The sequence below is a fragment of the Cucumis sativus genome, chromosome 5 (genome assembly GCF_000004075.3).
Source record: "Cucumis sativus cultivar 9930 chromosome 5, Cucumber_9930_V3, whole genome shotgun sequence".
Classification (NCBI taxonomy): Eukaryota; Viridiplantae; Streptophyta; class Magnoliopsida; order Cucurbitales; family Cucurbitaceae; genus Cucumis; species Cucumis sativus.
The window spans coordinates 13,487,037-13,513,941 of record NC_026659.2 but is presented as its reverse complement, the minus strand read 5'-3'; the positions used below and the strand labels follow the sequence as shown (position 1 = coordinate 13,513,941).

The 26,905-nt window shown below is 38.6% G+C and overlaps 4 long non-coding RNA genes across 4 annotated transcripts; all 4 read right to left on the bottom strand.

Annotated features, from left to right (window-relative positions):
• Positions 1–1,023: 1,023 nt before the first annotated feature.
• LOC116403881 lies at positions 1,024–4,400 on the bottom strand. The gene is made up of 2 exons (XR_004216806.1): positions 3,852–4,400; positions 1,024–1,363 (listed from the first exon to the last, which is right to left on the bottom strand). It is a non-coding gene; the product is annotated as an uncharacterized LOC116403881 (long non-coding RNA).
• Positions 4,401–16,593: 12,193 nt separating this feature from the next.
• LOC116403882 lies at positions 16,594–22,626 on the bottom strand. The gene is made up of 4 exons (XR_004216807.1): positions 22,446–22,626; positions 18,248–18,405; positions 17,888–17,990; positions 16,594–16,991 (listed from the first exon to the last, which is right to left on the bottom strand). It is a non-coding gene; the product is annotated as an uncharacterized LOC116403882 (long non-coding RNA).
• On the bottom strand, positions 20,747–22,438 carry LOC116403889. Its single transcript, XR_004216814.1, has 2 exons — positions 21,254–22,438; positions 20,747–21,123 (listed from the first exon to the last, which is right to left on the bottom strand). It is a non-coding gene; the product is annotated as an uncharacterized LOC116403889 (long non-coding RNA).
• Positions 22,627–25,688: 3,062 nt separating the features above from the next.
• LOC116403880 lies at positions 25,689–26,628 on the bottom strand. Its single transcript, XR_004216805.1, has 2 exons — positions 25,944–26,628; positions 25,689–25,864 (listed from the first exon to the last, which is right to left on the bottom strand). It is a non-coding gene; the product is annotated as an uncharacterized LOC116403880 (long non-coding RNA).
• Positions 26,629–26,905: the final 277 nt, after the last annotated feature.

Here is a 26,905-nt window from a genome sequence, read left to right as displayed (position 1 = left end):
GGATTGCATGGATTTTTCTTCTTTCTATATTTTAAATATACTGCTTGGCTAGCTCAGAACGCTAACGCTAATTTGGAGAAGATTTTCCAGGTTTGTGAAACCTTTAAGTAAAAGTAATTATCCGACTTCAAGCCTCCGGCAACTCTTAGCTAACCCGAAGAGAAAAGGTAATTCCCGCTCTTGCAATATTCTTTGCGCCTTTATTTATCATTTCTTCTTTTCTTAGATAAATGCGCTTCACTTCGCAATATTCTTTGCGCCTTTATTTATCCTTTCTTTATTCGTCCGGAGTGCCAAAGAAAGGTCCAGGGTCCTACGTCCGCAGTTTGCAGGATTTATCTGGAGGACTATCCATTAAAGAAAGAAAGGTCCAGGGTCCTACGTCCGCAGGATTTATCCGGAGGACTATCCATTTGAAGTAGGACTATCCATATGGAAGTAGGACCATCCGTAATTAATTGAAGTAGTCTGGAGGATTTATCCGTAGGACCATCCATATGGAAGGAAGGAGTCCGCAGGATTTCTCCTACGTCTTACGACCCGGAGTCTTGAGGATTTATTCGTAGGACCATCCGTAATTAACCGAAGTAGTCCGTAGTGCCAAAGAAAGGTCCAGGTGATTTATCCTACGTCGTACGTCCGGAGTCCGCAGGATTTATCCGGAGTCCGAAGGATTTATCCGTAGGACCATCCGTAATTAACCAAAGTAGTCCGGAGTCTGCAGGATTCTTATCCGTAGGACATCCATATGGAAGTAGGACCATCCGTAATTAACCGAAGTAGGACCATCCATATGGAAGGAAGTAGTCTGGAGGATTTATCCGTAGGACCATCCGTAATTAACCGAAGGAGGACTATCCGTAATTAACCGAAGTAGGATTATCCGTATTCAGGAGCGGAATAAAGAATAGACCTGTCAGTATCCGGACCATAAACTCAAACTAGAAGTGTTCATTTCTTTTCCCTGTCCTAGGCTTTCTTCTTGAATTGCTATTTCCCGACTTTTTTGCTTCTTTTTCATACTTTTTCTCATATTGATATGCTACGATAATTGTCTAATTTTGACTGATTTTTCATGATTTCTTGCTACTTTATAGGCCCAAAACCTAGCAAAATCTGGGATTTCCCTCCGTCTTCAATCTAGTATTGAACTCCGTAAAAACAAGGTGATGAAATCAGAATTATTCTTTCATTATCGTTAATGAGTGAATTATTCTTTCATTCTCGTTAATGAGTGAATTATTCTTTCATTCTCGTTAATGAGCTTCTTTCTTTGCGCCTAACGTCTGCTTTAAAGGGATCATGACTTTCGCATATTGAATTGCGCCGCCTCCTTCAACATAATCTATAAGAAGATTTGTACCTATTATGACTCTTTCGCAATATTCTTTGCTCCTAACTACGGGGTCCAAACTCCCTGATGGATAGTCCTTCGAACCTGTCTTCTCGCCTTACTATTTTTCTCATTCTTCCCGTCCTCTCCTCCACTCTCAGTCGAGCCCATGGAGATGCGTAGAAGGATGAATTCAATATGAGAGAAGAAGATTTTCGGTTCATTTTCTGTCTTCACTTTTTTTATTGCTTTCTTCTTTTTCTCGAGACTAATTGTACGGATTCTCATCTAGATTTCGTTAGTCTTTAGTTTCCCTAGTTTCTAGTCGAACTAAAATAGTCCTCGATCATTCTTTGAGCCTCTTCCATTGATCTAATTTGATGCTTCCTTGCCAACATCTTTCTTTCTCCCATGCTTTTCGTTGGTCAACAACCAACCACTACTCTCTATAGTTCTTCACTACTCGTACAGAAAGGATTTATGTCTAGAGGGAATTTTCTTAAGAAAAAGAAAGAATGCCTCAATTGGATAAATTGACTTATTTCACACAATTCTTCTGCTCATGCCTTTTCTTCTTGACTTTCTATATTCCCATATGCAATGATGGAGATGGAGTACTTGGGATCAGTAGAATTCTCAAACTATGGAACCAACTGCTTTCACACCGGGGGAAGAACATACGGAGCAAGGACCCCAACAGTTTGGAAGATCTTTTGAGAAAAGGTTTTAGCACCGGTGTATCCTATATGTACTCTAGTTTCAAAGAAGTATCCCAATGGTGTAAGGTCGTCGACTTATTGAGAAAAAGGAGGAAAATCACTTTTCTCTCTTGTTTCAGAGAAATAAGTGGCTCACGAGGTCTTGAAAGAAATATATTCTATTTGATCTCAAAGTCCTCATATAGCACTTCTTCCAATCCTGGATGGGGGATCGCTTGTAGGAATGAAATAATGCTAATCCATGTTCTACACGACCAAGGAAGCATCGTTTTTTAATCAAGGTCGTTCGAACAAAATAGAAGTTGCGCTTTCTTGATTCTTAGTAGAAAGCATTACAAGAGAGATCAATAAGAGAAAAAGCGAAGGAGCAAAGCCAAGTTCGAACTACTAGGAGTGGAGCCAAGTTCGGAACTAATGGACGTAGTAGGCTCCCCATAAATCAGAGGTTAGGAGCCCCTGTTCATTGACTTTAGATATTATATCTGAAAATATCCTCTTATTCACTTTGAATTTCAGCCTATCCTTTTTATTCAATTCAAACCGCGGAGCTCCTATTCTTTTCAAAGTAATAGCCGCACTTTGCACCTCCCGCTCTTCATTTGCAAAGATGTCCTTATCAATGAGACGACTGAGGCTCAAAGAAGATTTCGAAAAACAAGGCTCCAACTAACCGTCCTCCTGACTATCCGTATGAACCTAGCCTTCGGACCAGTCCGGAGGATTTATCTGTAGGACTCTAAAACGAAGGACTATCCATTAGAACCATTAGAATAGATCAAAAGATCGTCTTGACCGAGCCTCCGACTTCTTATTCCGCTATCAAAGTATTCCACTAAGGAAATGCGCTTCTCACGCATATTTCATTGCGCCTCCTGAGCTCTCTTCTCTCTGTCTTCCTCTATTTTCTTCTTATTCTGATTCTTTCGATAATAGAAAACCTTGAACTCTCTTTAAAGAGGCAGAAAGGTAACTGAAAGACTCGTAAGTGCAGCTGTCAATATTCTTTTCACCTTGTTCATTCAAGCTAGGCTTTCCTCTGAATTCAAACCTTATATTCCCTTTCTCGTTGTTCATATTTATTCTATGTGAATGATCCCTTGTTCATTGAGGCGGTCTTCTATGTTTACAGGTTTGAATAGAAAGAGTCATCCCTTCCCACGTGTAAAGTTTCATAAATTAATGCTGCCTCAACCATAGGCTTTTCTCAATTCTATGTGGCCGTCGGGTGTCACAATCGTAGCGTTTCAACCTCGAGACGGACGATTGTGCGACACTTGTTCTAACTCGATGAACAAGTAAGCCGATCAATATCCAAGAGTTGTGGGTAACGTCGATGTATGTCGTAACCTTCGTTTGCGTTTTAGGGAAATTTTGTTTATAAAACGCGGGAAAGAAAGAAATACATTGAAATAGACGTTAAAATAAGCATTAAAGACTGTCAATTGCAAGGAAAAAGGGTTGCTTGCAAAGAGTATAACTAATGCTTGGGCGGGGATTCAACTGGTATGCCTCCCCTATAGTACATTTTGAACATTTTCCTCTATGGCAGGCTTGCATATGAAAATGTCGAAACGCACACCAAGGCTTTATGACCTAGAATGAAAAGCAAACAGCTAAACTAGTTATGCAAACTAAAGATGAGATAAACTAGGGGTAATCGGAGCATATAACCAAAGGTAAACACACTTTGGAAAAATATGTCCGTGACACACTCCCCCACTTAAACAGTTGACGTCCCCGTCGACTGGCAAAGCTGGAATCCTTCGATCTTCTACCTCCACGCTTCACAGTCTTGGTACGTCTTCCACAGGCTTCTTCCATGAGGAGGCTCCTCTGCTTCACCACGAACTTGTGTATCCCCCCATGGGTCTTCTTCTTTTCCTTGCTTCTTTAGCAAGGACTTCTTGAACTTCTGTTTGTCCCTCGCGTTCTCTCACGAGGCAGTGATCTTGAAGTCTTCTTCAAAAACTGAGTCAGTTCAGATCGCCGTTTGACGATGACCTGGTCTCCCCCACGGGAATCACGGAGGCGATGCTTCTTATCTGCCCACTTTTCTGGCCACTTCGAGGCTTCCTCTCGATCGGTCCGAACGATGTCTGACTCCAGCTTCCACCTCTTGGTACTGTTGCAAGCTTGAGGATTCTTACCAACATAGGAGGGACCAACAAGGCGGGACTGTACAGAATGTCCGCCACAAACACCCACAAACTGGTTTCCATCCATTGACGAACTCATTGCAGCATTAACATAAGATTGGGTTAGCTTCCACAATTGAACTCCATTCTTTTCTTCCACCTGACTGGTCTCCGCCAGACTTACATCAACTTCAATGACAGAGTTTTTCTGCAAGGATTCCTTGACACGTCCCTCTGCCACTTTTCTTGACTCAAAGCCCACTTCGGCCGAGTATCAAAGCGGTTGGTCGCAATGTTGTTCGTCTCTCTTCCATGTGTAGACCCCTGGGAATGTTGTCTTCCATCCTTCAGACTACGTATCGTGGTCAGCATTCCTTTTCCAAACATCGTATAACTACCTTCTGCGGCACTTTGTTTCTGACTCTCAGCTGTGACAGGGTGTCCATTCTGCATTAGGATGCCACCTGACACAGGACCATATGCCTTAGCGTAAGCTTCAACAGGCTGAGTCCCACTCACGGACTCAAAAGTTGGCCCTCTCCTCGGGGCTTGCTTTAGGACACGGTTGTTGACACACAATTGTCCATTCTCTTCCTTCCGTAAGAAGTCTTGTGCTTGATACGGATCTCTCGCAGGTCTAGTGGATCCTGCACCTGACAGTCTTCTTGACTGTCTCCTGAGTCCAGATGATTTTGATTGCGCCATACGATGATCATTTCTCGTAGGCGATTCTGACATGGGCAAACTATCCTGTTTCCCATCACAACGTCTCTCCACGACACGCCTTGTGTCCTTCCTGAATATGGCCCTCCCTCAGTTGCATGGTCGAGACCATTCTCAATCCTTTGGGTTGCCGGAGTTCTATCTGCCATAATGGTGGGGGTATCTGCATAACGGTGGGGTAGATCCCGTGATCACCGACATTTGGCTGCAGGCATCATGATCACTTGATGTTCGAGAAGGAATTCCATTCCGAGAACTACATCAAAGTCATCCATGCCCACAACCACAAAGTCAACAAGGCCGTTCCATCTTTCCAACTGTATCACCGCTCGTTTCACTACTCCGACGACGGGTAAAGCTGTAGAATTTACGGCCTTCATCTTTCTGTATCCTTCTTCTAGTGAAGGTTCAATCGTCTGGCTTCCGCCACCGTTATAAAATTATGGGTTGCACTGAAGTCAACCATAGTGCTCTTTGCATGCCTTCGGTTGATCCAGGTGTCCACATATATTAGGCCCCCTTTTGTACGACCACTTGTCTCCCCTGCTTTATTCTGAAGGAACGACAAGAGTCTTATGGCCCCTACTCTAACGTTTTGGACTTCCTCCACCTACCCACCTTCATTCTCTGGTTGACCCAACTTGTCACCTAAGTCTGTAGCCAGAGAGGCCTGGAAGGCGTAGAAGGCCGCTTTATCCGGACATTCCCTTGTCCGATGTGGCCTGTTACAAATGTAGCAACATGATAGGAGTGTGGGAGGTCCTTTGACTAGTGGGCCTTTGCCTGGTGTTCCCCGTATTTGACTGGAAGGGCTTGCGGTCTCTGCCGGGACTTTTATTTCTACTGACAGCTTCGGGAGAACTCAGTCGGCTGTTTCTGTCTCTTCCAGGTGAAGAGCTTCAATGATGTCTTGTCTCTTGAACGTCATTAGACAGATCAAACAAACGTTCAGCTGTTGCATAGGCTGACACGAGGTCTTGGACTTTCTGCTCGTATAGCTTAGTCCTTGCCCATGGCTTCAACCCTTCAACAAAGCTGAATATTTTATCTTTTTCGATCATGTCGCGTATATCCAACATTACCCCCGCAATCTGTTTCACGTAGTCCCGAATGTTCCCCGTGTGCTTCAATTCACGCAGCTTCCGTCGGACCAGAATTTCGACATTCTCAGGGAAAATTGCGAACGGAGTTCTCCTTTTAGGGCATCCCACGTGTCGATTGTGCAATGCCCTTCTTGAATGTCCATGTATCGGGACCTCCACCATAACTTCGCATCTTCTGACAGATGCATGGTTGCCAACGTCACCTTGGCCTCTTCAGTAATTGTGTTCGTGGCTTTGAAATACTGCTCGACATCAAAGATGAAGTTTTCCAACGCCTTGGCATCTCTCGCCCCACAGAAGGGCTTGGGCTCAGGAATCTTGATTCTGCCCACAGGAATGGCTCCTCCAGCTAGAGCCTGATTTTCTAGTGCTCGCATAGTAAGGTTCACCCTCGTGCTTACCTCTGCGAGCTCATTCCTCACGACATCGAGGGTTGCTCGAAAATCCTTTGTCATGCCGCTGATCATCTCCAACATGTTCTTTTGCGAGTTATCAAGCTCCATAACTCGTTCTTCCATCTGGGCAACAGAGCCCGATGAACTGTCCCCACGCTCGTAGGTGACATTTCCCGTTCTCATAACTCGGGACTCTAGAGTGTCGACTCTAGTCAGTAACTCTTGGATGGGTAGTCCGTCAAGGCGACCGGACACGGCTTCAATGCCATCAGCTTTCTTGGCAATATCCTCAAGCCGCTATTCCAAGAACCGGATGGAATCAGGAACTTCCATCAGGTGGAGCATCTGCACTTCGATCCCCACCAACCGTTCTTCATGGGTCTTGCTCGCTCGTTTTGCAGTCGACATTTTATTTTTGTCAAAACTGTCACTCAGCCAACTTTGGCTCTGATACCACTTGTCACAATCGTAGCGTTTCAACCTCGAGACGGACGATTGTGCGGCACTTGTTCTAACTCGATGAACAAGTCAGTCGATCAATATCCAAGAGTTGTGGGTAACGTCGATGTATGTCGTAACCTTCGTTTGCGTTTTAGGGACATTTTATTTATAAAACACGGGAAAGAAAGAAATACATTGAAATAGACGTTACAATAAGCATTAAAGACTGTCAATTGCAAGGAAAAAGGGTTGCTTGCAAAGAGTACAACTAATGCTTGGGCGGGGATTCAACTGGTATGCCTCCCCTATAGTACATTTTGAACATTTTCCTCTCTGGCAGGCTTGCATATGAAAATGCCGAAACGTCACACCCAAGCTTTATGACCTAGAATGAAAAGCAATCAGCTAAACTAGTTATGCAAACTAAAGATGAGATAAACTGGGGGTAATCGGAGCATATAACCAAAGGTAAACACACTTTGGAAAAATATGTTCGTGACACCAGGCGGCGCAGAACGCACTAATCCGTGACCAACAAGTTTTCTGAAACCAAACTGAAGAGAATTGTTACTTTCCAAAAAAAACGCACTAATCCGCGACCAACAAGTTTCCAAAAAACCAAACGTTACCTCCGTCTCATTCCCTAATGGATAGTCCTTCGGACCTGTCTTATGGCGCAGTTCTTCCTTCGCAATATTGGGCCTCAGTAGCTTAATATTCAATGTTGGAAATCTTGTTGAAGACTCCGGTTAATATGGATAGTCCTTCGGACCAGTCTTATGGTGCATCTGGACCCCTTATAATTGGGCCATAGATCTTTGCACCTTGTTTTTCTTCTTTGCGCCTAACGAAGAAGATGGGATAGACTTTTGACTTTTTCTTCCTGATCATCGACCGCCTTTTTTTTTATTCTTTTCACCTTGTTCATTGATTGCGCTTGCACGAGTATTCTCAATATTCTTTGAACCTCTCCTCTGTCTATTAGAACAGAGAATAGTCCCCAGATCCAAGGTGAAGGACTAGTCTGAAATCTACCATATTAACCTGTGGAATCTTTGATACATCCACATTGTTCAAAGAAAGCCTATCCTCCGTCCTTTTTCAATATTCTTCGATCATTCTTTTTCAATATTCTTTCTCAACAATATCCCCCAAGTGCGGTAGTTCGTCCGAAGGACTATTCAATCCATTATTTTTCGCTTGCACTCCTTTCTTCTTTTCCGCAATATTCTTTGCTCCGATCATTCATAGATTATGCTGAAGGAGGTCCTCCGGACTATCCATATTAGTGACTGCGGAAGAAAAACAAAGGTCTATATGAAACTAGTTAGGCGAAGGACAGACATGTTAATATGGATAGTCCTTCGGACCTGTGGAATGTAAAAGAAAGCCTATCCGTCTCATATTGATATTGATAAGGAACCCTCCTCTTGAGTCTGAAATCTACCCTTATTTATTTATGGATTTTCATTGAAGGCGAAGGCGCAATGAAATATGCGTTGACGAGAGCGCAAAGAACTAAAAAGAAAGGTCCAGATGACTATCCATTAGGGAAATTAAGGAGCAAAGATCATGGCCCACTCCTCCTTCAGCATAATCTACGAAGCGCATTTATCTAAGAAAAGAAGAAAGGCTCTTTTCATATTGAGAATATTGCTGGAATATTTGCACTGGGAGATATTGATTTGAGAGAAAGATTAGACATTGAGCCTCCTTCTACGTCTTTTAGATAAAAAAAAAAGAGATTTTTCTTCCATAAGGATGAAAACGAGTCCTCCCCTTGTTCATTGAGGTCCGCTCCCTCCTTTTGAGCTTTCTTCTTTATTATCCCGCTCCATCTTCAGCTCTGTGGGCTTCCTTTCATAATTCAAACCCGCTACGTGGGAGATAGAAGAAAATCAATGAAGAAGTCAATGCCCACTACGCGGGGAAGGAGACAAGACTACGTAGCTACTTTCAGTGGATAGGTCGTCCGGAGGACTTGTTTTTATACATCTGAGGAACTCAAACTTATGGCCTCCGTAGTCCGCTCCCTCCTTTATTTTCAAGGTTGAATATGAAAGGTTTGAAGTTAGAAGTGAAAGGAAGAAAAAGTCAATGGAAGTCCTCCGACTCTCTTCTTTATGGTCTGGAGCCTTCGATCATTCTTTGTGCCTCCAGACCTACTAGAGAAAGCCTCACTCCGCCGAAGAATCCAGAAAGCTAAGCTTGATAAAATCCTTCGCCTAATTCAATGGATCTAATGGACACAATATTCTTTGCACCTGGACCCAGCCTCCAGCTTCTTATTCGACGTTAGGAGTATTAAGACCGAAGGACAGACAGGTCCTCAGGACCTGTCTGCCCTTCTATATATATCTCTTTGCACCGCTCCGTGGGTCCTTTCCATTAATAGTTAGGAGTCTTAAGACCTCAGTCCTATCCATATTAACCCGCGCTAAGTTCCATTAAGAGAAAATTCTTTGCTCTCTGCGACTCGAACTAATAGTATTCAACAATATCCCTGTCTTTGAGCCTCCGGAGCCTAAAAAAATATAGCTTAAAGGAAGAGGTGCAAAAGAATATTGCGTGATTGATGCCTCCGTCTCTCTGATTTATGGTTATGGTTCTCCTGAACCTACTCCCTACGGCAAGGCAGAAGACTGCCAGAAAGAAGAAAGCCTAGGAGAAGACAACTCCCAGAAAGTTTGAAAGTGGAATCAAATAACTAAGAACGAAGATTTGTTGGGAAGGAAAGCCGTCATAAGTACTTTCGTCTTATTTTTAGTCCTCTTTCATTGATCTATTTTGATGCCAAGAAGAAACTTCAGGATTACTATCAATGAACAAGGGAAGCACTACGCGGAAGTTTCAGTTCCTCAGTCGGAATATGGACCTCGCATATTGAATTGCGCCTTCTCTCCTTTCAGTCGAGCCCTCAGTCCTATCCATTAGACTGCACCTCGCAATATTCTTTGCGCCTGCGCCTGGACCTTTCTTTGACTAGAAACTGAAAGTAGGATATTCTTCTAATAGTAGAATAAGAGGATATTCTCAGAGAAGAGATAATAAAGATAAATAGCTAAGGATATTCTTTCTTCTCGTGTAGTGGGCTTACAGAGTGGGTCGCAAAGTGAATTTCTAGGCGAAGGCTGAAATGAATTGAGTTGCGGCTATTACTTTATTTGGAGCGAAGGTGCAAAGAATATTGCCGTGGATGGATAGGTGCAAAGAATATTGTGAGGCTCAAAGAATCCCACGGAGCGGGATAGTCCTCCGGACTGTTAAGGCTCAATGCAATATGAGTGATTCCTATTCCCGCCTTCTACGCCATAAATCAGTCGGAATATAGAGGGCTCTATCCAAGGAAAGCCTAGGGCTCGGTCAAAGCAACGAGATCTTTTTCTAGTTAGACTTCTATCAATGCAATGAAAGAACCATCCCTTCCTATTTTTGAGTCCTGTCAGATAGAAAGAAAATGAGACCCCAAAGAGCCCTTCTTTACCACTTTAGCGGGTGGGGGTGAAGGGGGGGTTTACATACAACCGAGGCAAAGTGGTTTATGATTGAATCTCAGAGGCATTCTTATCATTTGGCAACCACCGTAGGAGGTGTGATGTACATGCACTCATTTCAAGGGGGTGCAAGACTTCTCAGTTTGGGCCTCATATTTCTCCTATATACCATGTTCGTATGGTGGCGCGATGTTCTACGTGAATCCACGTTGGAAGGACATCATACCAAAGTCGTAAAAATAGGACTTCGATATGGTTTTATTCTCTTTATCGTATCGAAGGTTATGTTCCTTTTTGCTTCTTTCGGGCTTCTTCTCATTCTTCTTTGGCACCTACGGTAGAGATCAGAGATATTTGGCCCCCAAAAGGGATTGGGGTTTTAGATCCTCGGGAAATCCCTTTTCTTAACACCCCTATTCACCTTTCATCCGGAGCAGCCGTAACTTGGGCTCATCATGCTATACTCGCGGGGAAGGAAAAACGAGCTGTTTACGCTTTAGTAGCTACCGTTTCACTGGCTCTAGTATTCACAGGCTTTCAAGGAATGGAATATTATCAAGCACCCTTCACTATTTCGGATAGTATTTATGGTTCTACCTTTTTCTTAGCAACTGGCTTTCATGGTTTTCATGTGATTATAGGTACTCTTTTCTTGATCGTATGTGGTATTCGCCAATATCTAGGTCATCCGACCAAGGAGCATCACATTGGCTTTGAAGCAGCTGCATGGTACTGGCATTTTGTAGACGTGGTTCGGTTATTCCTATTTGTCTCTATCTATTGGTGGGGAGGTATATGAAAGAACGAAAGAGTGGATTGAGGAATTCAAGCTCGAAGACAAAAAGAACCGGGCTTTTCCAAAGAATTACAGCAGCTTTCCCACTCCCTCTCATTATTATATACCACAAGGTCTCTTCCACTTTCCTACCAAATCTCTCTTTATTCTGGCACATAAATTCAGGGATCGAAGAGATTATGGCAGATCATGTTCACCAAGAAATGACCCGAAATTGGATCTTGGTCTATTTGAGATTCTTCCTTTTCATCTCCATCAAAGATCTTTTCTTGTCTCTCATTTCTTTTCCGAATCAATCGAAGAACCTAATGGACTCATCCTTGCTTGCTATGAAAGATATCGGCCTTGCGGAAGGAAGGAAGTGAATTTTGAGTTTCAATTTTGTGTATAAAGGTTTGAAACTCGATCTCCCAAAAGATGCAAAGCAGAAGAAGGATTGGCTTCGTGATGATGCCCGTTTATATCTTCAGATCAAGAATTCAATTGAGAGTGAGATAATTGGATTGGTTGATCACTGTGAGTCTGTTAAAGAACTTTTGGAATTTTTGGATTTTCTATACTCAGGTAAAGAGCAAGTGCATAGAATGTTTGAAGTTTGTATGCAATTTTCTCGTGCGGAACAGAAAGCTGAGTCTGTCACCAGCTACTTTATGCGGCTTAAGAAGATCATTGTCGAGCTTGGCTTGTTGTTACCTTTTAGTCCTGATGTTAAAGTTCAACAAGTTCAACGAGAGAAGATGGCTGTTATGATTTTCCTGAATGGACTCTTACCTGAATTTGGAATGGCAAAGACACAGATTCTCTCTGACTCCAAGATTCCATCATTAGATGATGCCTTCACTCGAGTCCTTCGCATTGAAAGCTCTCCGACTAGTGTGTCTATTCCTCAACCCAGTAGTGCTCTCTTTAGCAAGAACAATAACAATAACCCTCGGGCACCTCAGAGGAATAGTACTGATCATCGAAAACCAGAGTCTGTAGAGATTGTTTGTAACTACTGTCGTAAGCCAGGCCATATGAAACGTGATTGTCAGAAATTGCTATATAAGAATAGTCAACGATCTCAACATGCTCAGATAGCCTCCACATGTGATATACCAGAGGCGTCAGTTACTATTTCGGCAGATGAGTTTGCTAAGTTTCAGAATTACCAAGAGTCATTACAAGCGTCATCTTCCTCTACTCTGATTGCATCCACTGTTGCCCCAGGTAATATAAAGTGTCTTCTTACATCATCTACCAAATGGGTCATAGACTCTGGTGCCACAGCTCATATGACAGGTAATTCTCACCTATTTTCTAGACCGTTGTCCCCTGCCCCTTTTCCATCGGTTACATTGGCCGATGGCTCCACATCTTCTGTTCTTGGCTCTGGCACTATTCACCTTACCCCATCATTTTCACTCTCTTCTGTGTTACATTTGCCTAACTTATCCTTTAATTTAATTTCTACTAGTCAACTTACTCATGACCTACCTAAATTGTGTTGTCATGTTCTTTTCTGGTTATTGCTTGTTTCAGGATCGTGTGACGAAGAAGATTATTGGTAGAGGATATGAGTCAGGAGGCCTTTATCTCTTTGATCATCAAGTATCGCAAGCTGTGGCGTGTCCTGTCGTTCCCTCTCCTTTTGAAGTCCATTGTCGTTTAGGTCATCCATCTTTGTTCGTGTTGAAGAAACTTTATCCAGAATTTAGGTCTTTGTCCTCTTTAAATTGTGATTCGTGTCAATTTGCGAAATTTCATCGTCTTAGTTCGAGTCCTCGAGTCGATAAACGAGCAATTGCTCCATTTGAGTTAGTTCATTCTGATATTTGGGGTCCGTGTCCAGTTGTATCTCAAACAGGCTTTCGTTATTTTGTTACTTTTGTTGACGATCATTCTCGTCTAACTTGGTTATATTTAATGAAAAATCGTTCTGAGTTATTATCTCATTTTTGTGCCTTTCATACTGAAATAAAAAACCAATTTAATGTCTCTATCAAAACTTTGCGTACTGATAATGCGGGTGAATATTTTTCTCATTCTCTTGGCTCTTACTTGTGTGAAAATGGCATTATTCATCAATCTTCCTGTGCTGACACTCCATCTCAAAATGGTGTTGCAGAGCGGAAAAATAGGCATTTACTTGAAACTACCCGTGCTTTATCGTTTCAAATGCATGTTTAAAAAATCTTTTGGGTTGATGCTGTCTCTACAGCTTGTTTTTTGATTAATAGAATGTCTTCCTCTGTTCTTAATGGTGAGATTCCCTATCGTGTTCTTTTTCCTACCAAGCATTTGTTTCCTATTGCTCCTAAGATATTTGGTTGTGTCTGTTTTGTTCGTGACGTTCGTCCTCATCATACTAAGTTAGATCCCAAATCCTTGAAGTGTATCTTCTTGGGTTATTCACGTGTTCAAAAGGGTTATCGTTGTTATTGTCCTACCCTTAAAAGGTATCTGGTTTCGCCTGATGTTGTCTTTTTTGAAGATACACCCTTTACTTCATCACCATCGAGTTTGTGTCAGGGGGAGGATGACAATCTTTTTATATATGAGGTTACCTCTCCCACACCATCCTTGTCTACTGATGTGCCTCCTTCCCGCCCGTTGATTTCTCAAGTCTACTCCCGACGACCTCCACCACAACCTTCAGACTCATGTCCTCCATCAATGCTTCCTTCATCATGTGATCCAGCGCCAAGTGATGATCTTCCCATTGCTCTTCGCAAAGGTAAACGCAAGTGTACTTACCCCGTTTCTTCCTTTATTTCCTATCACCAGTTATCTCCCTCCACATATGCGTTTATTACGTCTCTTGAGTCCACATCTATTCCTAACTCTGTTCATGAAGCTTTGTCTCATCCTCGCTGGCAAAATGCAATGATTGAGGAGATGACTGCTTTAGATGATAATGATACTTGGGATTTGGTATCTCGTCCTGCAGGAAAGAAGGCCATTGGTTGTAAATGGGTGTTTGCTGTCAAGATGAATCCTGATGGAACAGTGGCTCGTTTAAAGGCTCGCCTTGTTGCCAAAGGTTATGCTCAAATCTATGGCACTGATTATTCAGATACATTCTCTCCGGTTGCCAAGTTAACTTCCATTCGCCTATTTCTTTCCATGGCTGCTACCAATAAATGGTCGTTGCATCAACTTGACATTAAGAATGCTTTTCTTCACGGTGATCTTCAAGAGGAAGTTTATATGGAACAACCACCAGGGTTTGTTGCTCAGGGGGAGAGTGATAAAGTATGTCGCCTTCGAAAATCTCTGTATGGTTTGAAACAGAGTCCTCGTGCGTGGTTTGGTAAGTTTAGTCAGCCCTTGTATGCTTTGGTATGAAGAAGAGTACATCTGATCATTCAGTTTTCTATCGCCGATCTGAGAAGGGTATAGTTCTACTAGTTGTATATGTTGATGATATTGTTATTACTGGAAATGATGCATTGGGTATTTCGTCTCTCAAAACTTTCCTTCAGGGTCAGTTTTATACAAAAGATTTGGGCCAATTGAAATATTTTTTGGGCATTGAAGTGATGAGAAGCAAGAAAGGTATTTATTTGTCTCAACGAAAATATGTACTTGATTTGTTGTCTGAAACAGGAAAATTAGGCGCCAAACCAAGTGGCACTCCAATGATGCCAAATCAGCAACTTGTTAAAGAAGGAGAATTATGTAAAGATCCTGAGAGATATAGGAGATTAGTTGGGAAGTTGAACTACTTAACAGTGACTCGACCAGACATTGCATATTCTGTAAGTGTTGTAAGTCAATTCATGTCTTCCCCTACAGTGGATCATTGGGCTGCAGTAGAGCAGATTTTGTGTTATCTAAAAGCTGCTCCTGGACGTGGGATCCTATACAAAGATCATGGACATACGAGAGTTGAATGTTTTTCTGATGCTGATTGGGCGGGGTCTCGTGAGGATAGGAGATCGACTTCTGGATATTGTGTTTTTGTAGGTGGAAACTTAGTTTCATGGAAGAGTAAGAAACAAAATGTTGTTTCTCGTTCGAGTGCTGAGTCAGAATATAGAGCTATGGCACAATCTGTGTGTGAAATAGTATGGATTCACCAACTATTATCTGAGATAGGCTTCAGTATTACCGTGCCAGCTAAATTATGGTGTGATAATCAAGCTGCACTTCATATTGCATCTAATCCAGTATTTCATGAACGAACTAAACATATTGAGGTGGATTGTCACTTCATTCGTGAGAAAATCCAAGATGGGTTGGTGTCCACAGGATATGTGAAGACCGGAGAACAATTGGGAGATATTCTAACTAAAGCTTTAAATGGAACAAGGATAAGCTATCTGTGCAACAAGCTGGGCATGATCGACATATTTGCTCCAGCTTGAGGGGGAGTGTTATGATATATATATATATATACACATATGTCCTTTATTGTAATTTTACATAGTCTCTAGGGTTTAGTTTATTCTCTATATAAATATGTAACATTGCTTTGACTCAAAGATAATAAGACAGATACGTTTCTGAATTCTAAATTACAGCCCTAACCGAGAAAGGATCCACGGCGGGGAAACTAGAGTCAGCGAGAAAGAATGAATAAGTCACAATCTACCTAGGAAAGATAACAAGGACATCGAGAGAGCTATCTAATGAAACCATTTCTCTCTTCACTCCGCTATGCTTTGTTCACTCTCTTCGTTTAAGCGAGTCAACTTCTATAAATCACTACTGATAGTAGATTCAGTGCTACTTGTCGAACTCTCAACATATGTCTATCAAATTTCTTTGTGTTCAGTGTACCGCTATCAATTCTTTTTCTGTCCCGTACCGCTACGCTACAACGTAGTCAACTAGGTTTGAGAACAGCACCTGAACTGAACTACTACTGGCTTAGCTGCCTAGCTACTAATAACTTGGCACCCGTCCTGCCAATATAGTAGAAAGAGTAGTGGTAGGATTCCACTCAGGGCACACTTGTTAGCTACAGTTCCCATCTGTCTTGTAAAGAACTAGAACTGCGCCCGCAGTTACGAGACTAGCTCCTCTGGCCAAACTCTTGCTCCTCAGATTCACAGACTGAAGGTGCAAAGAATATTGCGTTGCGTTAGCTACTTACTTCTATTAGAGTCAGACAAGGCCTTGACTCTCTGCCTTCCTATATCATACTTGGGAACTACTAGACATGGGGTCATACTCATCCCAACAATTAAGTCATTTCTGCCTTTTCTCTCTCCATTCTTCCTCCTTTATCTCCATCCTTAATAACCCCATATTAAAGTTGCACATAGAGATACACAAATATAAGATCACTTCTTCAGAAAACAAAACCAACAATTATTCAAGAATCCCAGTTCAACAACCAAGTTCGTGTTTAAATGCAAGCGACAAAAACTATAAAATAAAAATCCTAAAAATTACTCAGGACACTCTTCAAAATAGAAAAAGAACAGAATCACAAAATGCAAGAGCGATTAAGGTACTCCAGATCTATTAAGGCTAAAAAACTCTTCCATTTCTTCAACATAAACCAAGAGCAAAAAAGGATTTAAATTAACTTTAACAGACCATAGAAAAAGGACATCATAATTACAACACAAATATAGGAGTGTAATAGTAACATGGAGGGAATTTTAAAAAGTAACAAAACGCAAAACTTTAGAGATGAAATGAATATTCACAGATTTGATTTTAAAAAAAATTACCAAAGATGGATCTTATTTATTTTTATATATATTTATATAAATATCTTAAGTAAAAGGACATGAAAAGTAATAGCGTAGACGTACCTGTATTTCTTTAATAGAAAAGTGGTGGGATGCTTGAGGAGAAACTAATTACTCGTTGGTCAATCAAATGCTTCTCTTTCACAAGTCCTTGCACCTCTAAGCCTAACTAGCCAAAATCCAAAAAAAAAAAAAAAAAAACCAAAAACCGCTGAAAAAAACCCTAAAAATCAAGACATCAAGATAATTTCTATATGAGACGAGAAATGAATTATCTCTCATACTTTTAAGCCTAACTAACTGAGAAGTATCAAACAGAAATCGAAACACATTTACATGAACAATTGCTGATACATTTCGAGAGGAGTGGAAAGTAGAAAATAGAAAATAAACCAAAGCATGGACATAGTTTAACACTGACAGTAAATTGATGCAGAAGCATCTTTGTGCTCCGGTCACACATACGCCCAAAACTTCCTTTCTTCTAACTTTGTTAACACCATCAATTCCCTTGTAGATTAACAATACCAATCAATGCCACCAACAGAACCTAGAGCAGTAGTAATTTAGGAACCCAAGCTCTCTTAGCTTGAATGGATGTGCACTCTTTTTTACTTTCAATTTGCCCATTAGACCTTACCTAGGTGGTGGCTCTACTGCATCTTCATACCCATCCCAACAATCCAGTCATTTCTTCCTTTTCTCCGTCCCTTCTTCCTCCTTTATCTCCTTCCTTAATAACCTCAAATTAAAGTTGCACAGAGAGACAAAAATATAAGATCACTTCTTATGAAAATAAAAGCAACAATCATTCAATAACCCCAGATCAAACAACCATATAGTATGAAAAAGGCAAGAGAGAGACTGAACAGAAAGGGATGCCTTATGGCCAATTCGCTCCCCAGCGAAACCTTAAAAAGGTGATTCATTCTCCGAAGCCTGTCTATTCCCCAACGCACGTGATTAAATGCAAGCCGAAAAAACAAAAAAATAATATCCTCAAAATTACCCAGGACACTCTCCAAAATCAAAAAAGAACAACAGAATTACAGAATCCAAACCTGAACAATTCGTGGAATTTTCGAGAAAATAACCTCTGTTTCATCGGCGATTCAGGTACTCAAGATCCATCAAGGCTAAAAAACTCTTCCATTCAACTTATACCTAGAGCGAATAAGGATCTAAATTAACTTTAAAAAACCATAGAAAAAGGACATGATAATTACAATACAAATATAAGAGTGTATTAGTACCATCGAGGGAATTTTAGAAAGTACAAATCACATAATTTTAGAGATGAAATGAGTATTTATAGATTTAATTTTTTTAAAAATTACCAAAGATGGATCTTATTTATTTTGATATATATTGACCCAAATATCTTAATTAAAAGGACATAAAAAGTAATGAGGTAGACTTACCTGTTAACGAGGGACGGACTTTGGTTGCCAGAGGAGAAGCCTCTTTCTTTACTAAAAAAATGGTTGAATGATTGAGGAGAAGCTTATTACTTGTAGGACAATCAAATGCTTCTCTTTCACTAGCCCTTGCTTCTTAAGCCTAACTAACCAAAACACCCCTAAAAAAACAACCAAACAGCCCTAAAAAAATGACTGAAAAAGTAGAAACTCAAAATTCAGAACAATTCATATATGATACCAAATGCAAGCAGGCTAAAAAATAGTAAACCTAAATTAAAAATATCTCTATCTTATAAAGAGAATATCACACAACAAATGACATAAAAAACAAAAGCAGAAAGTCAAAATTTCAGAACAATCCATAAATGCAAGCAACCTAAAAAATTAACCTAAATTAAAAAATGTCTCGTAAAAAGGCATCACCAAAACTCAAAAGAAAGCAGAAACTCAAAATTTCATAACAATCCACAATGCAAGCTAGCTAAAAGTTATTAAACCTAAATTAAAAATGTCTTATAGAGAGACATCACAGCAAAGGACCAAAAAACAAAATAAAGCATCATCTCAAAATTTCATAACAATCCATAATGCAAGCAAGCTAAAAGATAATAAATCTAAATTAAAATTGTCACCGCAACAAAAGATCAAAGAAAAAAAACAACCTCAAAATTTTAAAAAATAATCTATAATGCAAAATGCAAAACAAGCTAAAAGATAATAAATCTAAATAAAAATATCTCATAAAAAAAAACTGCACAGCAGTGGACCAGGAAAACAAGATCAAACTCAAATTTTCGAAAAAATCCATAATACAATATGATGCAGGAAGCTAAAAGAAATAAAACTAAATTAAAAATGTCTCAAAAATAGACATCGCACAACAACGAACCAAAGAAAATACAGCAGAAAAATGAAAAACAACATTATGGATTGTTAAATCGCCAAAATAAATTTATTGGGGACACAACTACATTAAAAGAAAAATAAATTCCACATTTGTTCAAAGAAAAAGATAATTTCATATTTTGTCACACTTATTAAAAACTAAGAAAAACATTAAAGAAAGAACAATAGTGAAACTAAAGATAACCAATAAATAAAGACTGCCACACAATAGTTCAATGAAAAACAAAGACCGTCACACATAAAGACTCCCCAAGAACTTCCATTCTTCTTACTATGTTATAACTATAGATTCACCTGTAGATTAACATACTGATGAATGCCACCAACAGAACCTAGAGCACACTTAGGAAGCCAAATTAAAAATCAGGACATGGAGGGTAACATCTAGCTGAAACAAGAAAAATGAATTATCTCCCTTACTCTTAAGACTAACTAACTGAGATGAACCTAAGACAGAAAATTGAAACACTTTTACATGATCAATTGCAGATACATTTTTGTAGTAGTGGAAAGTGGAATGAGAAGGGCCAAAGCATAGACATGATTGACTAACACTAAATTGATGCAGAAGCATCCTTGCCCTCTTGTCACAAATACTCCCCCAGAACTTCCATTCTTCTTACTTTGTTATAACCATACATTCCCTAATAGATTAACATATTGATGAATGCCACCAACAGAACCCAGAGCAAACTTAGGATGCCAAGCCCTCTTGGCTGAATGAATTAATGTGGACTCTTTTCTACTTCCAATTTTCTCATTAAACCTTACAGCCACTGAGTGTAAATTTCACATGTAAATTTTGAACTTCTTTGACCAAATTAAATAATCAATTTATTCTCATGCAGAAAATCTTACATGAACTGTTCACTCAAAATAAATAATCAAAAGACATCACAGCAAAGGACCAAAAAACAAAATAAAGCATAATCTCAAAATTTCATAACAATCCATAATACAAAATGATGCAGGAAGCTAAAAGAAATAAAACTAAATTAAGAATGTCTCAAAAATAGACATACCACAACAAAGAACCGAAGAAAATACAACAGAAAAATGAAAAAGAACATGATGGATTGTTAAATCGCCAAAATAAATTTATTGGGGACACAACTACATTAAAAGAAAATAAATTCCACATTTGTTCAAAGAAAAAAATTAATTCATATTTTGTCACACTTATTAAAAACTAAGAAAACATTAAAAAAAGAACAATAGTGAAACTAAAGATAACCAATAAATAAAGACTGCCACACAATAGTTCAATAAAAAACAAAGACTGTCACACATTAAGAAAACTAAAAGAGTGAGAAAAATGAATCTAAACATCTAGAAGAAAAGGTAACACAATTATTTGATGATCAAATAGTTCAATTAGATAACAGCCAAAACTAAATGAATGTAATATAAAAGAGAGGTGGGATTGAAATTTTCAACCCTTGTATATGTGCAAATAACAAATAACCAAGAGACCTCTCCAAAATCAAAATAAATGATGATAAAGGAAAAGGGCAAGAATAATATATACAGAAATCACACATGCAAAATTCCAAAATATTAAAAAAAAATAGAAAAACATGACTGGGCAAGCTGTTTGAATCGTGTACCAGCAAATGTTTCGTGCATTCAAACCAACCAAGCATCCCTAAAAAACTAAAAATCAATACATGGAGGGAAACAAGAAAAACGAATTATCTCCCTTACTCTTAAGACTAACTAACGGAGATGAACCAAAGACAGAAAATTGAAACACTTTTACCTGATCAATTGCAGATACATTTTTAGAGTAGTGGAAAGTGGAAATGAGAATGGCCAAAGCATAGACATGGTTGACACTGACACTAAATTGAGAAACAAAAATATGTAGTATGAAAAAGGCAAGAGAGAGACTGAGCAGGTGCAGAAAGGGATGCCATATGGTCACTTCGCTCCCCAACGAACCCTTAAAAAGGAGATTCATTCTCTGAAGCCTGTCTATTCCCAAACGAGCGTGATTAAAGGCAAGCCAAAAAAACTAAAAAATAACAAACCTCAAAATTTCCTAGAACACTCCAAAATAAAGAAGAGAACAACAGAACAACACAATCACAGAATCCAAACCTGAACAATTCGTGGAAATTCAGAGGAAATAACCTCTGCTTTCATTGGCGATTCAGATACTTGTAGGACAATCAAATGCTTCTCTTTCACTAGCCCTTACTTCTTAGGCCTAACTAACCAAACACCCCTAAAAAAACAACCAAACAGCCCTAAAAAAACTAAAAATCAAGACATCGACGTAATTTCTAGCTGAAACAAGAAAAATGAATTATATCCCTTACTCTTAAGCCTAACTAACCGAGACTAATAAAAGACAGAAATCGAAACACATTTTCCTGATCAATTGCTGATACGATTTTGAAGTACTGGAAAATGGAAATGAGAATGGCCAAAGCCTGGACATAGTTTGACACTGACACTAAGAAACATCTTTGTCGTCTGGTCACACATACTTCCCAGAACTTACTTTCTTCTAACTTTGTTAACACCCACCCATCCATTTCTTTGTAGTTTAACATACTAATGAATGCCACCAACAGAACCCAGAGCAATAGTAACTTAGGTATGGATGTGGACCCTTTTCTACTGTCAATTTGCTCATTAAACCTTAGCGCCACTAAGTGGTGGCTCTGCTGCATCTTAATACTCATGCCTACTATTAGGTCGTTTCTACCTTTTCTCTCTCCCTTCTTCCTCCTTTCTCTTCTTCCTTAATAACTTTATATTAAAGTTGCACAGAGAGATACACAAATATAAGATCAATTCTTCTGAGAAAAAAAAACCGGCAAATATTCGAGAAAACCAACAAATATTCAAGAACCCCAGTTTAAAAACCATGCGTGTGTTTGAATGCATGCAAAAAAAAACTAAAAAAAGAACAATCCTCAAAATTACCCAAGGACTCTCTCCAAAATCAAAAAAGAACAACACAATCACAGCATGCAAACCTGAACGGTTCAGGTACCCCAGATCTATCAAGACTAAAATGCAGGAAATATCTAAATTAACTTTCAAAAACCCTACAAAATCTTATTTACTTCATAACACAGTACGATTATATTGTACGCTTCGAAATCACCAAAATCATAAGATTAAACTACAGAATCAATAAACGATTCAGGTACTCCAGATCTATCATCGTGCAAACCTTCTGCCTATCCGAATAGCAAACAATCCAAAATTCGAAAATAAATCTTGAACAAGCAATCCAAAATCAAGAGATGAAAACTACACAGGAAAGAAGATGACTCACGAACGACTTGGAACGGATGGAACTGATCTCTCCTTCACATGGTATGAAAATCCTCGATGAAAGGAAGATAAAAAATTTGTTTGCATTGAAGAAATTTCAACGCTGTCATGGGCGTCAAAATTTCTTCAATCGAAGCAAATTTTAGACGGTGCCACAAGAAATGAAGGATTTCGATGGAGTTGACAAGTAGAAGGGCATTAAATAGGATGATCCTAGGAAAATGTGACGGTTGAGTGTGCATTTTGAATTTTTAAATTGATGGGCTAAGCCCACGGGTCCAATATTGGACTTGAGATTACTTATTTTTATTTTTAAATTTAAATCTTTTAAATATTATAATATAAGAAATTGCACTTCATAGCCAATGTATCTATGTTATATTGCAATTAAAGAAGTAAAATCAAAGTTAGTTTAGATTTGATTTGTAATATTTTCTTTTATTTTATTTATTTTAAAATTACCTCTAATTAAAAATCAATAATTCATGTTAAAATATTACTTTTCCATAATTAGTTAGTTATTTTTGTCTTTCTAATTTATTAGAATCAAAATCATGCTAATTGAATGTATATCTACTTGTTTTATGATTTGTATTTGAGATTTTAGAATGTAAAGAGGGAGAAAAAGCGACATCACCACAAGAACTATGTGATTCATCATTGTTCCCTCACTATAATATTTTATGAGCATTTTTAAAAATAACAAAATAAATTAAAATATTTATTAGTAACTATCGTTATATCATATCAATGACTATAAATTTGTTATAAATTGTAAATATTTTTGTAAAATTTGCTATTTTTAAAAATTTTCCTAAATTTTGTTCGTTGAAATAAAATGTAAGAATCTAACGAAGAATTATTTTTTTATTCATTAAAATTATTAGTTTCGATACACTTTTGAAACCTCTCAAACAATTTTTTTGAGATGAAATTATTCATAATGCACATACGTTTGCTTGTGAGAGATTTTCATAATGAACTTGTTTCAAAACATTGAAGAGCGAACCTTTTGACATGTAATAGGTAGATATAAAAAGGTTAGAACAACTTGGGGAGATGGGGAAGAAGACAGAGGCAAAGAAGACCTTCAACTAGTAATAAGTGGAATTATGTATGACACCCCATGCAGGAAACAATTCCAATTCAATCAAACAATGGAACTTTTCCTTCTCGCTCACCTACAACACGGACAAACAAAGAGTTAAAGCCTACTCTAAGAGTAAAAGTTAAATTTTCAATTTCAAATAATATAAATACACATATTCTATATTTTAAAATACAATAGAGAGACGACAGAATAATAAATAAACATGCATATTCAAAAAGTTTGAAATGAGTAAATATCACATAGATGAAAATTTAAAATTCAAATATTATTCAACTATACAAAATTTAAAAAATAATCAACTGCACACGAACTTAGGATTACCAACCAAATCTCAGAAGTGTTTATCTACGCTCGGGTAGTCAAGGGAAACCTCTCTATCTCAGAAGTGTTTAATTAGATTTTATTTTTTAAAATTTCATTAACATTTTTTAAATAAGCATTTTTAATAAGCATAAACTTCAAAAAAAAAAAAAAACATTTTTATTAAAATAATTTAGATAACAAAAATCAAATGTTTCGTGGTTGTATAAGTACTAATACCTTCCATAAACTCAACACTTTCAAATATATCTTTAAAAAAATAACTATTTTTTATCTTTCTTATTTTTTGAAAAATAGGGTGATCAATTACCCACTCCAAAATGATTGATGTGCAATTCCAAATCTTTCACCACAAAAGAGATATTTAGAGAAAATGATGGGACTCTAATGATGTTGTAATAAGATCTTTTAGTATCTCTTCTAATATGGAAATAATATTTCCATATTTATAAATATACTTGAGGATATTGGATTACATAAAAAGAAATTGTATTTGTTTTCTCAAAATAATAATTTTGAAGAGAAACTACCAACCAAACTATGTATCTGTTTAATACCATAATATTTAACTTAGTTGGAAGAGATTAGGAACAATTATGTTTGAATGGAAAGATATTCTTTTCAAAAGTCAACAACTTGTAGTTAATTAGTTTCTAATCATTGTTTTTATCCTTAAAACACATCCTAATCCTAAAATCAATAAATTAATTTGTTAATTTGATCCCTCTTAAAAGGATACTAGCTCGATCTCTAAGAACGTTTTACTATAATATAATTGAAATGTGCACTTGCACATATCGATCATTTGACAATATCGATCATTTGACAATATCATTCATTTGTCAATTGGTTAATGAGAACTATTGTAACGACCCAACTTTTCTAGGTAAGTCGAGGTCGTTAATTTTTAACAAAAGACTTTGGTTGATACAAAATGAAACGTAAGTCAATTTAAAAACAATTTATGTCAGGCCTGATTTTCAAATGTTCAAGAAAACTTAAAAATAACACTATTTACAAATAAAAGTTTGTAAACTAAGTTTTAGTACATCTTAAACCTCAAAAGAAACCATAAGCGGAAGCAAAATGACACATTTCCTATGTCAATCACGCTTCCTTCCTGCCCTTCGCCGGTTTGCCGCCTTTATTACCTTTGCCTGAAAATTAAACATAAGAAGGGTGAGTATAACAATACTCAGTAAGAGACCCTCTACTGGTCTCGTCAGGGGAAAGTAAATTGTTAAAGTTCTATTGGGACACTCTGTACATTCGCAGTCTTGTGATCCCGTAGGATACAGATCTCAGTTTAACGCCCCGAGGGACGTACATATCAGTCTAACGCCCCGAGGGACGTACATATCAGTCTAGTGTTCTGCAGAAACACATATCAGTCAAATGCTCTTGAAGGTGCACAATAAATTGGTGATCCCGTGGGACACCTACAAGGTAAACATCCCAATACAATCTAACAATTTATCCCCTCATTCCATTCAACCCATCTTTCAGTTACTTCAAGTCACAAAGTTCTTTCTTTCAACATCCTAACAGTCAACTTATTTTACTACAGTCATATGTCTGTCAATAATATGCTAATACATCAGTCAATCCACTATACAGTCAATCCACTATACAGTCAATGCACCCCTCAGTTCACCAGCACACAGTCATACTTTAGCGTAATCATACACCCAATCTAAACGAAAATCACAAGATTCACATCTGCATCTCATACAAACACAATCTACAATCTCCGTCCTGTCCACACACACACATTTATATATAGATTCCATGACAATCACGATATACATTTGACGTCAAGTCTACTTCAATTCATATACATTCATATATATTTTCAGTTAGCCCACAGTATACATTCAACACACATGCAGTTCACAATCACAGTTCACAATCACAATTGAGTCCAGTAGAAAATCCCTTACCTCAAAGTTGGGGAAGCTCCTTAATCAACTAACGTCCTCGAAACAATCCTAAGCACAACAACACAAAATTCAATTACTTTCACGATACATATCTCACTTACTTTCCTCAACGTAAGTTCCAACTCACCGATATATTGGCGAACTGAACCCTCAACAACTCACAAACTGGTTGTGAATGCAAGGGAGCCTAACGTTACTCCCAACACCTCAACGCACGACTGTCGAACTTGCAGCAAAATCCTAAGTGTGGGTCGGTCAGCGGTCGGCCAAAGGGAACGTGGCGGCTGGGCTTCACGGATGGAGACCGTCGCGAACAGACCGCGAATCTGAACGGTTACAGCAAATCTGAACGGTTACAGCAACTAGTCGACCGACGTCGATAGCAAGTGGAGCGGCGGTTGTGAGCGGAGAGCGTAGCGGTTACTGGTTCACGCGGGGGCCTTAGCTTCGACGAAGACAGAACCGGCGGAGACGGTTGCAGAACCGTGGCTTCGACGGAGACAGAACCGGCTGAGACGGCTGGGCAGCGGAGAAAGAGCAACGGTCGCAACGACGGAAGGTCTTGCGGTGCAGATCTGGACGACGACAGATTTGGACGCGTACAGCTGCTTTGCGAACTGAAGAGAAGAGGAGAAAGGAATGGTCGCGGCGCTCGGCTTCAGTAGGGGAGACGCGGCGGCCGACGGCTGCTGCGAACGAAAGAGAAGAGAACGGATGGGGCGGCGATTGATGCGAACGGGAAGGAGAAGAGGACGGGTGGGGGTCGCGGCGCACGGAGGAAGAAGAAGAGAGAAAAAAAAAGAAAAGAAAAGAAAAAATATATAAATAAGGATTTTCTTTTTCATTTCTTTTTATTTAAATTAATAAAATAAAATATATATATAAAAATATATAAAAAGAAAATGTAAAATATACATTTTTTTTTTTTACCTTTGGGGCTTTACAACTATCATTATTATTAGTTGAAACTTTTAGACAAAAGACCTTAATATGTTAATAAATTTCAAGTATCTTTTAAATTAATTATAAATCAGAATATATTATAATAATTGTAATTTTACTTTATTTTGTAATAAACTATTTAATTAT